Raw genomic sequence first — 15928 nt, forward strand, 5'->3', positions numbered from 1 at the left:
CCTATTGTCATCCTACTGAACAGGGGAGGGACGCACATTTGTAAACATATGTATATGTGTAGGATATTATATCCACTAGCTGGAAAATATTATCTTCAAATACTCTGTCCTGAAAAAGATTAGTAAATGAAGGTGAAAAACCATCTGGTGTTTTCGAAATAAGTAGTACCCCTTCACAATATAGTATGTATATACTGCTTGCATCAAGTGGAATTCCTGAACTTCTTTTCTTTGTGAGATACATTTATATTTTTCCTGCTGGTCTCAATTCAATTTTGTAGAACTTTCTCTGACGTTTGTGGCCATTCTTCCATATCTATTTTCCTGTTATCCCATCATACCCTATAGATTTTTCTACTGCCACTTCTATATTTACTGGTATTATTTAGTAACATAATCACACACATATTTATGTAGTTATATAGACTCTAGAAATTATTTGCTTTGATGCAGGGATTCTTTCTAATATTGTCAGCCATTTAGGATACTACCTGGCAGTTATAAGGCATTCAGAAATGTTTGTTGAATGAATGATGAATGACTGAACATTCTTCTACAAAATGTCTTCCAAGGACAGAAAGATTAGCAGACATTTCATTTTTCACTAAGAATTCAAAAATGAAACTCTCTGAATGCTAGCAATTTCAAAATCAAAAAGTCACTAGTTATCACAATCTATGTCCTATATCATAAATCAGATGAGTCAATATTCAATCATGAACTATGGGATAGATATAATCTTGAATAAACTTGAACAAGTAAAATGAATAATGTCTCTGATGGGATTGCATTCTTTATTAGGAGATACCAGGCAGTCACAGAAAAGAGAGATAATTGAATTTTCTCAAAAGATTTGATTTCTATTAATGACTTATTAAATTATTTGCTCTATATGTTGTACAAATCTTTTTATCTCTCACAACTTCATTTTCACTACATGTTTAAAAAGTGAAATCATAATATTTACTTCTTAAATTCAATCTGTGTAGAATGAAATATATATATGTATATACTAGTTTTTTAAATAGTTGTGTTGCATATGAACTTCAATTCTTTCAACTGCTTTTTTTTTTTTTTATTCTAGTCCTATTACAAATACCCAACTGTGTGGATCAATCTGGATTTATAGAAATATTCAGCATATATTTTCTATTTGCAAGATATTTAAAACTTAGCATGCATAAAAGAAAAAGGATATTCAGAAATGACCATAAATTCAGAATATTTTAAATACATGCAAAACATAAATGTCAATGGTACTTCTTCTATAAAGAATATTAGGTTTTTAGGCCGGGCGCGGTGGCTCACGCCTGTAATCCTAGCACTCTGGGAGGCCGAGGCGGGTGGATCGCTCAAGGTCAGGAGTTCGAGACCAGCCTGAGCAAGAGCGAGACCCCGTCTCTACTAAAAAAAAATAGAAAGAAATTATATGGACAACTAAAAATATATATAGAAAAATTAGCCGGGCATAGTGGCGCATGCCTGTAGTCCCAGCTACTCGGGAGGCTGAGGCAGTAGGATCACTTAAGCCGAGGAGTCTGAGGTTGCTGTGAGCTAAGCTGATGCCACGGCACTCACTCTAGCCTGGGCAACAAAGTGAGACTCTGTCTCAAAAAAAAAAAAAACAAAAAAACAAAAAAAAGAATATTAGGTTTTTAAAAGTACATTTCATTATGCTCTAGGTTTCCTAGCAGAAAGTTTAAAGGAAATAAGTTTACATGTCTCTATTGAAAATGTGAGACCATACTAATTACTCTAGACAGTGCATCATTTTTAAAACCCAAATTCTTAGAAAAAGAAAGAAATTGCTGAGGTTTCTATGTAAAGGACTAAACAAATGATATTTGGGCAATGTCCTCCATATTTTGGTATTGAAAAAAAAGTCACGGCCGGGCGTGGTGGCTCACGCCTGTAATCCTAGCACTCTGGGAGGCCGAGGTGGGCGGATCGTTTGAGCTCAGGAGTTCGAGACCAGCCTGAGCAAGAGCGAGACCCCATCTCTACTAAAAATAGAAAGAAATTATATGGACAGCTAAAAATATATATAGAAAAAATTAGCCGGGCATGGTGGTGCATGCCTGTAGTCCCAGCTACTCGGGAGGCTGAGACAGGAGGATCGCTTGAGCTCAGGAGTTTGAGGTTGCTGTGAGCTAGGCTGACGCCACGGCACTCACTCTAGCCTGGGCAACAGAGTGAGACTCTGTCTCAAAAAAAAAAAAAAAAGAAAAAAAGTCAGATATAATCTCATATTAGTTTAACTTGGGATGATTTAGCAGCAACTTTTTCAGAATATCTGTGGACAGAACATTGAAATTCACCAGAGCAAATCAGTGTTCCACATGGCTAAAAAATATGGTACAATTGTATAGTCTTATAGTAAAACAAACTGATCCCAAGAATTGAAGTAAGAATACCACTTGTCTGCGATCAACTTAAGTATTTTTCTTGCTATTTCTTAAGGTATATACAGTCAGAAGGAAGTGCTAAATGATAGAGTAGAAGCTGTGCAGACACAAGCAGATTGGATAACATAAATTTATATGAAATTATATTTTTGAATGCTTAAATTGATAATAATTGTAATGGAAAGTGTGTAAAGTATATGAATATAGCTTAGCAAAAATCTAACCATGTGGTAAACCTGGCATACACTAATAAAAGTTAAAAACTTTTTTATGGTATAAAACACAATATATGTGGGAAATTTTCCATTTATGTAATTTAAACACATGCCAGTGATATGAGGGGCATTTTTTAAGATATACAAAATGGAACTTAGATAATAATAAAATGTTAACTAAAGGGAGAACAGAAATCTTCTTTAAAACCAAGAAGAAATTTTAGGTTAGCAAGCAAAATATGAGAGAAAACCAAAGATATCTTTCTTGTAGTGATGCCACTAAACTTGCTTTTACTTTAAACACTTGAATAATAAATCTGCATCATACCGAATGGATAATTGCAGAAAATGAGCTGCTTGTCTGTAGTATAGGGGGGAAAAAACAGTCAGTTCTCCATTAGCCAGTAAATAGACTGTCATATTTTGACCCAGAAAGGAGAATTATAAAATAGTCAAAGGCCAAGTTTTCAGAAGCACTAATATAAGTGTCAGTACTAATCTGTGAACTCTGAGTCAACTGGTGGGTTGAGTTACTACTGTAAAGCTATCATCATTCAGGGAATGGAGAGCTTATTAAGAGAAAAAGTAAAACAATAAATTCTCTCATTCCCAACGAGCACATAAACAAACAAACAAACACAGGAAAGCAAGCAAACCTAATAAAAATGGATTATTCACTCCAAAGGACCTTTAAAAATTGCAATTGTATGAGTGGCTCTCTAATAAATAGAGAAAAGTTTACTGATCAGAAACAAGAAAATGAAACAACCAGAAGTAATTATGAAACATAAACAATTGTTACAAACTCATACAAAGCAGAAATCTTAAAAATATATATGTATTGACAAAAACCTCAAAAGAAGATATAAAAAGTAGATTAGACACATTTGATGGGAGAATTAGAGAATACAAGTACTGAAAAGGAAGAAATTAGTCATAATAAGACATAGGGAGAAAAAGAGATCTATTGAAAATATAAGATGTTAAGAGGTATGGAGGATAGAATGAAAAGCATAGATATACATCTCAAAGTAATTCAACAGAAAAGAATGGGCCAGGCATGGTGGCTCATGCCTGTAATCCTAGCACTCTGGGAGGCCAAGGCGGGAGGATCACTCAAGGTCAGGAGTTCAAGACCAGCCTACGCAAGAGCAAGACCCTATTTCTACTAAACATAGAAAGAAATTATCTGGACAATTAAAAATATATATAGAAAAATTTAGCCGGGCATGTTGGCACATGCCTGTAGTCCCAGCTATTTGGGAGGCTGAGGTAGGAGGATTGCTTGAGCCCAAGAATTTGAGGTTGCTGTGAGCTATGATCATGCCACTGCACTCTAGCCTGGGTGACAGAAAAAGACCCTGCCTCAAAAACAAAAAAAAAAAAAAAAAAAATCATTTTCTCAAATCCCCCTAATATTTTATAAAATGTTAGAAAAACTCAGACTAGAGGTTAATAACAAGTTAGTATGATTACTGAAAACAGTAAACTATTCAGTGAAGTAAGATAATAGGCTCCATGATGAAAAGTAACATTTGAGAAGACCCTACATATATAACTTTAAGTTAAAAGTCATCTAATGGTGTCTGCAGAAATAAAGGAATGCACGTGAAAAAATAATATGCTAATCGGAAGATTTATGTGTCAATGGAAAAAAAAAGCAAACTTTATAAAATAATTTTAAAAAGGTTTATTCTGAGCCGAATATGTGTGACCATGGCCAGGATATAGCCGCACCCAAGAAGTCTTGAGCAAGTGGTCATGCTGTGGTTGAGTTACAGTCTGGTTTTATAAATTTTAGGGAGACAGACATTACATGTAACGTCATACATTAATACATGGAAGGCCTACATTGGTTTGGCCCCAAAAGGCAGGTCATCTGGTAGCAGGGGCTTATAGGTTATAGCTGGGTTTAAAGATTCTCTGATTTGTAATTGATTAAAGAAATGAAGCTTTTTCTAAAGGCTTAGAATGTTTTAAATTAAGATAAGGAAGACTGTTAATCGGAGAGAAGCTATATACCAAGACTCAAGTAATCGTTTAAGTTAATTGATGACCTACTGGTGTGGTTTAACCATTGTTTTACATGGCCTTTTGGCTGTTAATGATTTTGAATTTTATTGTTACAAATAATAACTGCAAATGGACAGAGCATAACTTGGCGTATCTGACCTCCTTTCTTTTCATGGCCTCCAGCTCAGCTTTAAGGTTTATCTGGGGTTCCCTTCGCCAAGAGGGGGTCCATTTAGTCGTCTGGGGGCTTAAGATTTTATTTTAGTTCACATATGTTATTTCTTTTAAAATAATTTATTAATATTGATTTCCTATAACTTCTCTTCCCTTTCTAAAATTATCCTTTAAGAGTAATGCATTCTTTTCTAATGAGGGGGACTAAGAGATGTATTATCACATCACCATAATTACTGAAGTGGAAAATAAGCTGCAACTTGAGCAGTGCAAATTCAAGAGTACTTAATACATAATCAAAATATATTAAAATAGAAACTTATCTTTAAATAGTGTGGTTATAAAACAAGTTTTATTCTACATGTTGACTGAATTTTATATCTATACTTTAATTTTTTATTAAAATAATACCACATATTTGTACTAGAAAGTGTTTTTTAATTTCCAGATATGATTTATAGGCTCAGTGATACAAGATCCCATGTACTGCCGATCAGTGTATTTTTCACAGTCTTCAAACACTAATTAATACATAGCATTATTAAGAAATGTAAATGAGGGGGCAAAACAAAGTTGTTTCCTTTACTACAATGTGTTAATTTAAAATTTGAGAATGAATAAAATTACAAAAGCAAATTAATGAAACTATTGAAGTCAGACACATGTTTTTCTAGAAAGTTCATTTGAATCTAATTCCAGCTTTGGGTATTTATTACAGTGTAATCTCAGAAAATTGCTGAGTGGTAAAATGGAGTTACTAATATTTAGCTCACAGGAATAATTTAAGGTCAAAATTATGGAATTATAATGCAAAATTTTAAATGCCTGGAATAGTCGCATGAGGGCTGACTCAACAATTAGGCATTTTCCATCTGAGAGGGATAAAGGGGATGTTTAGAATATACATAAACATGAACAACATATTATATTACATTATCTAGAATATTAGCTGCAACGATAATCAATAGCATGTGTTATAGTGAATTAAGTTTGGCTCAAAGTAGCCTCTGTACTTGGGCAATAAAATTTGACCCAAAGCAGCCTCCTTACATAGTAAACTACAACCTAGCATGATGGGCAAGCAAGTTGTAACCGCGCTTTGAAAGTATACCCTTGTAACCAAGCAACCGAGTCTCAGCCAGTTATAGTATCTGAACCCTAAACTGATCCCAGGTTGAATTCTGCCAGATTATTCCCGAAGAATAAAAAGGCTGAACTGCACCAATCAAGTAATCTCCGTATGTCATTTCCCATTTTTTCCTGTTATAAATGCAGCTCACCATATTGTAAGTGGGGGCATTCTAACCCACCTTTGGTCTAGAATGCTGCCTAGTTGTAGAACATTTTTTCTTGCTGAAATAAACTTCATTAAATTTAATTGGCCTTGATTTTGTTTTTAATAGGTTGGCATAGTTCACAGAATCCAAAGTAGAAATTTCAATGACTTTCAGGAGCAACTAGCAACCATTCCAGATACTCACCAGGGCCCTTTGGGCCTAGTGGTCTCTCCAGAGCTAGCTAAATGCTCTCTCTCAGCCTGAGACCCGCTTATTTTGTGTTCTGAGCTATCCAAGTTTATTTGAGCAATGTTTTTTCTCTTTCTCTCTCTCTTCTCTTTATCTTTTCTTTTCCTTAGTTTACTGAAATGAATTCCGTTAAGAGGTATTGGGTGTACTGGGTTAGAAGAAAGCTGAATTGGGTTCAGAGTCAATTTGGATTCAACAAATAAATGGATTGGATCCAGTTAAAAGCCTTGGATAGGTTTTTTTTTGTTGTTGTTGTCTGTCTTTTGTTTGTTTTATTTTAATCTTTTTGGCTTTTCAGCCCAGGATTTTGTTCTGTGAGAGAGTATATCACCTTTGAAGGTCATGACTGAAGCAGGACTGGGTCCTGCAAAAAGGGCTTAGTCAGACTGGGTCAGACAGAAGTGGACTGGGCTCAGTAGACAGGTAAAGTTACTAGAGGATAGGGAAACATGGGTTCATCTTGATCTAAGGAGCCTAGAACTCCTCCACCTGAAACTGCAGTCAATTTTATGTATAAGAACTATAAACCCAGAACCCGTGCTTTTCTAGAGAACTGGATGGACTATACCAAAATTATTAATAATATGGAGTTACAGTAGCCACAGTGGGGAAATTTTAATTTGTATGAAATTGCTTAACTGTGAGGTACATTAGAACGTGAAGTATCAAAAATCCCACAAGAACAATGAGATGTATTGTTTTATTAATAATTGGTAGGCAAAGACGTTCAAAAGATTAAATGAATCAAAAATTGCCTCTGTATAAAAAGCAAACAGGGGTATGTCTTTACAGCTGCAACTAAAGGGACCAAGATGATTTCCTTGTACAGATTTTAAATCAAAAGCAAAAGGTCCCAAACTAAAGGATTCTGTGCCCAAAGATGTCTGCCTTTATGCAAACAGCCAGGTGGTTGGAAAAGAAATTGTCTACTTTTATATGAGGATTGTTTCTTTATTATAAGGAGCCCCTCTCAGGAGAATAATAAACTAATCTAATTAGTCCTTTTTGTTGTCTCCCTCCTGCCGCTTCTATTTGATCCTACTTCTCCTATGGGAACATTTCAGTCACTGACCCTCTCTTTGAAACCCTTCTTCCCATCTCGCTCTTGTCATGATCTTTGCTATGCCTCAAAATTCTTTCTTGGTAAGAATTGCTGAAAACTTTTAAAATTTAATTTCTAATTCTTAAACTTTTTTGGAAAAAACTGATTGGTCCATTATACAGTTTTGCAGACAAAGGGAGCAGACTCTGATACTTTACTACAACTATGGGTTTAAACTCTTCCTGAGTTTTCCATTGTCCAGTTGAGGTTAACCTACTAAATTTATTAATAAGAGCATTTTAAACAAAGATTTTTGTGATGATTAAAATAAATAAAATCTCCAGTAATATTTGTTTCTCACTTACTTTAGGTTAAATGAACTTTTGTTTTCATTTCAATAAATTAAGGGGTACATCTGGTTTTTTGATACATGGATGAATTTTATACTAGGAAGTCAGGGCTTTTAGTATACCCCTCACCTGCATAGTATACATTGCATCTGATAGATAATTTTTGATCTCTCACCTCCCGCCCACCTTGCCCTCTTCTGAGTCTCCAAAGTCCATTATACTGTTAGGTAGATAGTGACAAATTCCGGGTCTCCTAGGGACAAAAGTGAGTGCTGTTGCGATTCAACCTCCCTCAATGGGCTTTCAGAGAGGCTCATGGGATATCTGTTTGTACAGGAAGACTAAGCTCATGCAAATCCCAACCTTCCAATCAAAGTGGTTGCATGGTGACCTCTGAATCACAAGGGAGGTCCCAATCTGGGCACTATAAAACAAGATGCAGACTATAACCAGCACCTTTTGTGCCCTTCCTTTTGCTCCTCCTTTGCTGCAAGAATGGGTCCCGTGGTCATCCATGGTGTATGTTTCATGCTCTGTAAACCTATATCTTGCTCTTGCTCTATGATCCTATCTTTCTCTCCTCAATAAACCTCATTTCCGTGTTTGTCTTACTTTGGTGTGTCTGGTCATTCTCTGGCCATGAGCACATCAAGAACTGACATTTTCACACTGAAACCTGACAATAGCATTCTGTATGACCATGTATACCCATTGCTAAGCTCCCACTTGTGAGTACATGCAGTATGTATTTTTCCATTCCTGAGATACTTCACTTAGGAATATGGCTTCCAGTTGCATCCAAGTTGCTGTGAAGGACATTCATTCATTCTTTTTTATGGCTCAGTACTATTTCATGAGGGATGTGTGTGTGTGTGTGTGTGTGTGTGTGTATAGGTTGATTCTATTTCTTTGCAATTGTGAATTGTACTGTGATAAACATATGAATGCATGTGTCTTTTTGATATAATGACTTATGTTCATTTGAATAGATACCCAGTAGTGGAATTTTTTCATATGCTTTTTGAACATCTTTATATCTTCTTTTGAAAATTTTCTGTTCCTGTTTGTTTGCCCACTTTTAATGGGGTTATTTGTTTTTGGTTTTTTTCCCCTTGCTGATTTGAGTTATTTGTAGATTCTGGATATTAGAATTTTGATGTATAGTTTGTGAATATTTTCTCCCATTGCGTAGATTACCTATTTACTGTTCTTTTTTTTGTTTGTTTGTTTTTGTTTTTGTTTTCCGGGTAGAAATATTTGAGTTTAATTAAGTACCATTTGCTTATTGTTGTTTTGCAATATTTGCTTTCAGGGTCTTAGTCATAAATTCTTTGTCTAGACCAATGTCCAGAAGATTTTTTCCTAAGTTTTCTTGTAGGATTTTTATGGTGTCAGATCTTACATTTAAGTCTTTAATCCATCTTAAGTTAATTCTTTTGTGTAGTAAGAGGTAGGGATCCAGTTTTATTTTTCTGCATGTGGCTCTTCAGTTTTTATTGTGCACATGCTACTTTAAGCTGTTTTCTTTTTTGTAATTTCTTATAAAAAATAAAAAGCTTTCATCCCACCCACCCCACACAGCATAACACAGCTAAGGAAACACTTGGAATAGAAGGATAGAGCCTGCTATAGGTGGAAATTTGTAGAAACTGTATTGGGGGAAAAAGATGCTTCCATTGCTTGAAAGAATGCAATAGGTTGCGCAAAAGTGAAACTACAAATATCAAATATATTTGATGAAAATGTTCTACTTAGAGTTTGTACCTCTTGTAATTGCTATCAGACAGAATTCTTATCAATACAGGAAGCTTACTATACAATTAACAAGGCACTTTCACTAAATCAGGGCCTTATCTCTGATCATTACTATACTCTCCTGATCTAGATATATTGTTATAGATGTGTGTTAATACAATGATATTTGGAGCTTGAGTATTTCTGGGGATATCTTGGCTTCAAATTCATAGAGGCAGAAATACTTTATATGGAGAATGATTTAGAGATAGACATATAATCTTAGGCATTAAACTCAAGCTTTTCTTAAGTCGTTAATTAACTGCAGATTAAGGTATATTCTTTCACCTTGACATGCACAGAACCCTTGGTATTCCTTGATAAGTAAAAAGCCTATGATTGCACACTGAATTCAGTAGGGAACTCATTTGCCTGTTGAGGACTGCTTTCACTTTTAACTTCCCTTTCTCTTCCTCTTTTATCTTTCTGAGTGTTTGGGAGAAGTTGAAAATAGATTATGCTAAGTGAGGTCAAGCCTGAAGCTGAGAAGATTATTGATTTGTTACTTTCCTAGACAAATACATGCCTGGCTCAGGCACTGCCAGTACTCTCTGCTGTAAGATCATTTACCATAATGTGAATGCAAAAAAACTTTTCATTCATTGAAAGCTAAAAGTTGTTTTTGACACATTCTCTTATCCTAAGCATTCCTCAAAGTTGGTTCTGAAGTACTCATACTAAAATAATCTGTGGAAAATCACTGCAATGTGTCAACCAAGAGTTCAAGAACTGTAAAAACTGAGCTTCTTCAATCATGGCAACAGGTTAGTTTAGTTTTGTTTTATGGTTTTTTTTTTTTTTTTGTTTGTTTGTTTAAATCCTTGGATACCAGACATTGTTGCAGAAGCTCAGTACAGTCACCAAGATCAAATATCTTTTCTCCTTGAATGGAAGAATGAATCTCATAAAATAGCCACTATTTCTGATTAGTCATCATTTTTAAATGCAAATGTTCTCAACATGTCCATATATCCAGTGGTTCATCTGACTCACCAACACCAAAGCAAAAGCACTTGCCCATTGTGTACTCTTCCTTCCTCAGGATATCATTTAGTTATTTTTATCAACTCATCAAAGATGATGTCATAAAAAAACCAAAATTCTCTAAAAATTACATTTTAGTAGAATATAAGAAGAAATCTTTATTTAATAAAAAGGTACCAAGAAATCTATGCAGTAAGGTAAAACCTAAGCTATTGCTTAATAGACAGCAAAAGTTATCATTAACGATAGAATTCAAAAGATTTTAAGTAATTTTTTAGTAAAGAAGATGATAAGTATGCTAAAAAGTATAACAAAAAGATGAAAATACTTTCATTAATAGTTAGGGTTAATATTCTGAATTGGGGCAACTTTAAAATTACTTATTTTTGATTTTCTTATTTGGAGTCTATAAATACTCATATAAATAAAAATAATAATGTTTTCTATTATTGGATTCTCAGTACAATAAGAAACAAACACCATAAGGAAAACTGAAAACAATGTTAACTCTTCCATAAATCTGGGTCACCCAAGGTTTAAACCACTACAGGGAAAAGCCTTTACAAAATAAATTTACAGGCTCAAGGAGAACAAATCCCAAGGGTTAGTTCTCACTAAGAAGAATAAAAAATTTGTGATAGGTTCTGGGAAGTTCAATTATAGGAACAGACAACAAGAGGTTTTCAGCCAATTTGAAACTAATTCAATACATTATGGTGAAAAAGGCAGTTGTACAGATAACATCAGCTTGAAACTGAAAGTTGTTGCCTAGGAGAGACAATAACAAATGGGCTTTATAGTTCCAGCTCCAAGGAAAGAAAGAGGATAGTGATAAAGAGAGAAACAAAGAAAGGGAAAAAATTATATTCTATCATGCTTACACTCAACAGCTAATACTATAAGTTGGAGCTTCTCAGGTAATACAATGGATTTTGATATAACAGTTATTGATTACTATAAATAAAAGGCAGAAAGAAGTGAATCAAGGGCACAAAAAAGAATTGCAGGAATTATAACAAAATAATAAAGATCAATGAAATAAGAAGTTTTGTATTCTTAAAAGAAGGAAACAAAGATCCACTAATTATTATCATGGTACTCTGTCATTCATTTGTGTCATATTGAAATCTCATGCTTGTGTTTCTATTCCATATTTCTCTGTTACTAACATTGCCCAGATTTGTGATTGCAGACACAGGCTCCAAACAATATATAAGAAAAAAATGTTTTTTTTAAATATGTTTAAAAAGAAATAAAATAAACTACATTAGATTAATATTTCAGAAAACAGTGAGTTGGTGTAGGAAAATTATGAGAGATTTTTTTACATTTATAACATAATACTGTCTGCTCCAAATAATTTCAACTGTTCAAATATACTTTTAGAATAATACGAATATTATGACTGAAAAATAAAACCATTTTTTCTTCTGTTAGGTTGAATAATATTTTACTTTTTTGATTTACAAAAAAGTCATTTTTATAAGATTCACTCTAGTATATTTTAGGTAGTGTATTCGACGTGATAATATGAATAACATGACATACCTTTGGATCTTTTTATTTCTGAATTGTTTCAATGTGCTTTTAAAGTATAAGTTTTCTAATATGCACAGACATCTCTAATAGCTAAAAATATCTAGAAAACTTAGTAAAGGACACACACTTATGTAAATTGATAAATACAGGACTTGATCTAAAAAGAAATTGTTATTGGAAATGTTCACCTGCTTGAAAAATATTAAAATTCTCTGCTTTTTCAAAGAAATGAAAAAAATGTATATATGCTGAGAGATGTCAGTATTCATAAACAGATATTATTTATAATAAAAATTATTTAGCTTTTTACATTCAGTATTTGTTAGTCTGCTCAGGATGCCATAGCAAAGTACTTTAGGTTAGGTGGCTTAAACAACAGAAATTTATTTTCTCACATTTCTGGAGGCTAGAGCCAAGATCAAGGTGCTGTCAGAGTTGGTTTCTGATGAGAGCTCTCTTCCTGGCTTGTAGATGGCTACATTCTGGCTGTGTTTTCATATGGCCTCTTTTCTGTACTTGTGTGGAAAGATAGGATTTTTTGGTGTCTCTTCCTTGTATGCGAAAAACAGACTTACGAGATTAGGCCTCACCCTACGACCTCACTTAACCCTTATTATCTGCTTATAGAGCCCGATGTAATCACAATAGTCCTCATAAGAGGAAGGTAGGAAGATCAAAACCAGAGACGGCAATGTGACCGACCGTGGAAGCAAAGACAGTGAAGGAAATGTGACAATGCTATACTAGAGGCTTTGAAAATGGAGGAATTAGCCACAGCCAAGGAATTCAGGTGGCCTCAAGAAGCTGGAGAGGCAAGGAAATGGATTCCCCCATAGTGGCTTCAAAAGAATCTAAACCTAGCTGACACCATGAGTTTAGCCTCAGCCAGACTAATCATGGACTTTGAAAATCCAGACCTGTACGGTAACCAGTGTTGTTTTAAGTCACTACATTTGTGATAACTTGTTAAAGTACCACTAGAAAACTAATATAAGGTTGAACCAGAAGAACCAAGACACCCCAAGTGCCCCACATGAGACTAGCACTGACCAATCAGCCTTAAAAGCCTACCAAAAAAGAGGGATGAGGGCGAGAGCAGGAGAAAGAGCCTCTCTGCAACAGGTGTCTCAGGGAAGCATGAGAGCTAATGTTACAGTAGGGAGACTGCAAAAAGCACCCCAGCACCCTAGATATCATGCTAAATATACAGTAACAATAGGAAGGTGATGGAATATGAAGATTCCTACAACTCTTGAATATCTAAACATCTTTTACTCTATCCGTTGACAAGGAGTATGATTTAACCTTCAAATATTGTTTTCAAAAGAAATCCTTTTTTCACGTATTCATTTCCCTAAGTTCAATGTTAGAATTTCTTTGAAGCTTTAAAACACTACCTAGCAAAAAAAGAAAATCTCTCTGGAAAACCCTGACCTTCAAATTTATTGTGGCTTTCATTTTATTTTGCTATTTTCCTTCATTTGTTTTATTTTATTTTGTTAATTGGTATGTAAAATCCCTTCCATTTGCACAGTTTTCAATATTGACATTGCACAGCTCTTATTTTACAAAAAATAAAAACTGAAAATGCAAGTATTAAAATGGCTTGCCCTTTATCACACAAACTGGAGCATAGATGAATTTTCCCTTTTTGGCTCAAAGTGATCCTTTTCCTACTGTATCATACTACCTGTTTCAAATATAATTGAGAATTTTAATTTTGTGATTATCATAAAATCATTTTAGTTGTTAAAATTTCTTCATCCTAAAATGCAATTTTTATATACTCCAATCCCTAATACCCACTTAGTTAGAGAAAATGAGCTTTAATTCAGTTGTTGCAGAATGGAATAAAAAGGTAGAATGGTTTGTTTGTAATTTTATAACACAGGAAATCATTGTATTAGCACATTTTTCTAGTTAACACTTAAAAAAAATTATGTGGTTATTTATAGTAAGTGTTTAACAGAATCCTACTGCGAGAACATGAACTATTGATATTATTTATATTCATTCTGGCTATTCACGCTGTCTTATAATTAGCTTCTACATGGTTTTGAGATTGTTTGCAATAATTGAATGGGAAGTAAGAGTTCATGGAGTCCTTTATGATAATAAAAAGGTTTTATCTGTAATCCAAATTATAGGGTGATGACATCATTGAGATAGTGAAAAATAAATCACAATTAAAAATACATAATGATAATTATAATTAGAAAAGAAATGTACTCACTAAGATTTTTCAGAGATTTATTTATCTCCATTAAAGTATCCTAGCATTTGAGTAGGAATGATTTTGTTTATTATGGGGATTTAAATGATGAAATAGTCACTTGGGTTTGTGTTATTTACAACGTTGATAACTGTTAACAATTCAAACAATTTAATAAATCTCAAAATCCACAGTGAATTCAATGATCAATGATATGTCTAGTATCACTTAATCGAATATGATTCTTTGAATTATAATTATTAAAATCTAAGTGCAGTTAGTTTCTTTAATGGATTTTTCTATTTTCAGAGATATTAAATTCCTTAGAAATCTCTTTAACAATGTAATAGAGAATCCTTTAGAGTTTCTATATGAGGAGAGTTTTTAATTGTATTTTGAGGGAAGGAAATCAAGTGAGGCTGTATAATAGGTTATGGATTTCATGATATTTGACTGAGGAAGTACATTCTTTTTTGGTGCAAGTCCTCCAGAAGCCAAAGGCTTTCAAAAAATCTTGTGTATGTGTGTATGTTTAGAGAATTGAGATGTTTTCTGTTCTTATTTATAAAGCCTGTGTGCCTTTCTCCATAGGAGAAAACAGCAAACAAACTCAACAATCCATAAATGCATATTAACACAGCTGCAAAAATAACATTAAAATAATGATTACTCCGCAGTTATAATTATATTTTCATCTAATTGATGAAAGCTATACCAATTTACATGGCTAAAGTCAAAATGATTAAGAATTGAAGTTGAATGAGATCAAAGTTATTACACAAATACCTTAAAGGATGAGCTAGCAATATTTTGAAAAAAAATGTAGCTTAAAAATAAGGAGCCCGTGCATTCATATTTGGGATCATATAAAAAAATCATGTTAGGGAAATAAACATTCCATTATGGTTAAATAAATTTTTTTTTTGCCAGTAATATATCACAATTATATGTTTAACATTAGAGAATGTACCAATATAAAGAGAGACTAGGAGACAAGTTCTATATAATCTATGCAAATTATGTGAAAAATATATATAACATATATTTTTATATTATGCATGTACATTATAATTTTAATATTATTGATAATAGTACTGACATGAAAACCTTAGAGGGCTTCCCCAACCAAGAATAATTCCCTTACGTTTTGAGCAGGAAAAAAAAAAGCATGAAGCAGGAAAATGAGTTCAAACAGTCCCAGGACTTGAATACCAGATGTGGCCTTCATTCTTACTGTCCAAGATGGCTGACAGAACCAATGATTAGTGCCTTATTCCAAGGATCAGGAAAGATGAAGGGGTGTGGGGAGGACTCCCTTTACCTTGTAAGAATACCTCCTAGGGCTCCCACTCACTTTGATTAAGGTTAAAAAAAGGTATACAAACACACACAAACATGCTTTCTCAGTCTCAGCACTCTTCATATTGGGGTTTGAGTAACTATGTATAGAAAGATAGATAATGAAACCACCCTTCAATAAGGGAGTGCAAGGATAGAACTGTGGTAAGGGCCTAGCTAAAAATAATGATAATAATTTGTAACTGTCCCCCTATAATTGCCACTCTGGTGCCACGCAGCTGGTGTCCTTAAAGGTTCTTAACTTTCCCTGTGGATAACATCACCTTTATGGAACGTAAAAGTAGTTTTCAAGATATCTTCTAGGTCCCGCATTCC

This window comes from Eulemur rufifrons, chromosome 17 (genome assembly GCF_041146395.1).
Source record: "Eulemur rufifrons isolate Redbay chromosome 17, OSU_ERuf_1, whole genome shotgun sequence".
Taxonomy (NCBI): Eukaryota; Metazoa; Chordata; class Mammalia; order Primates; family Lemuridae; genus Eulemur; species Eulemur rufifrons.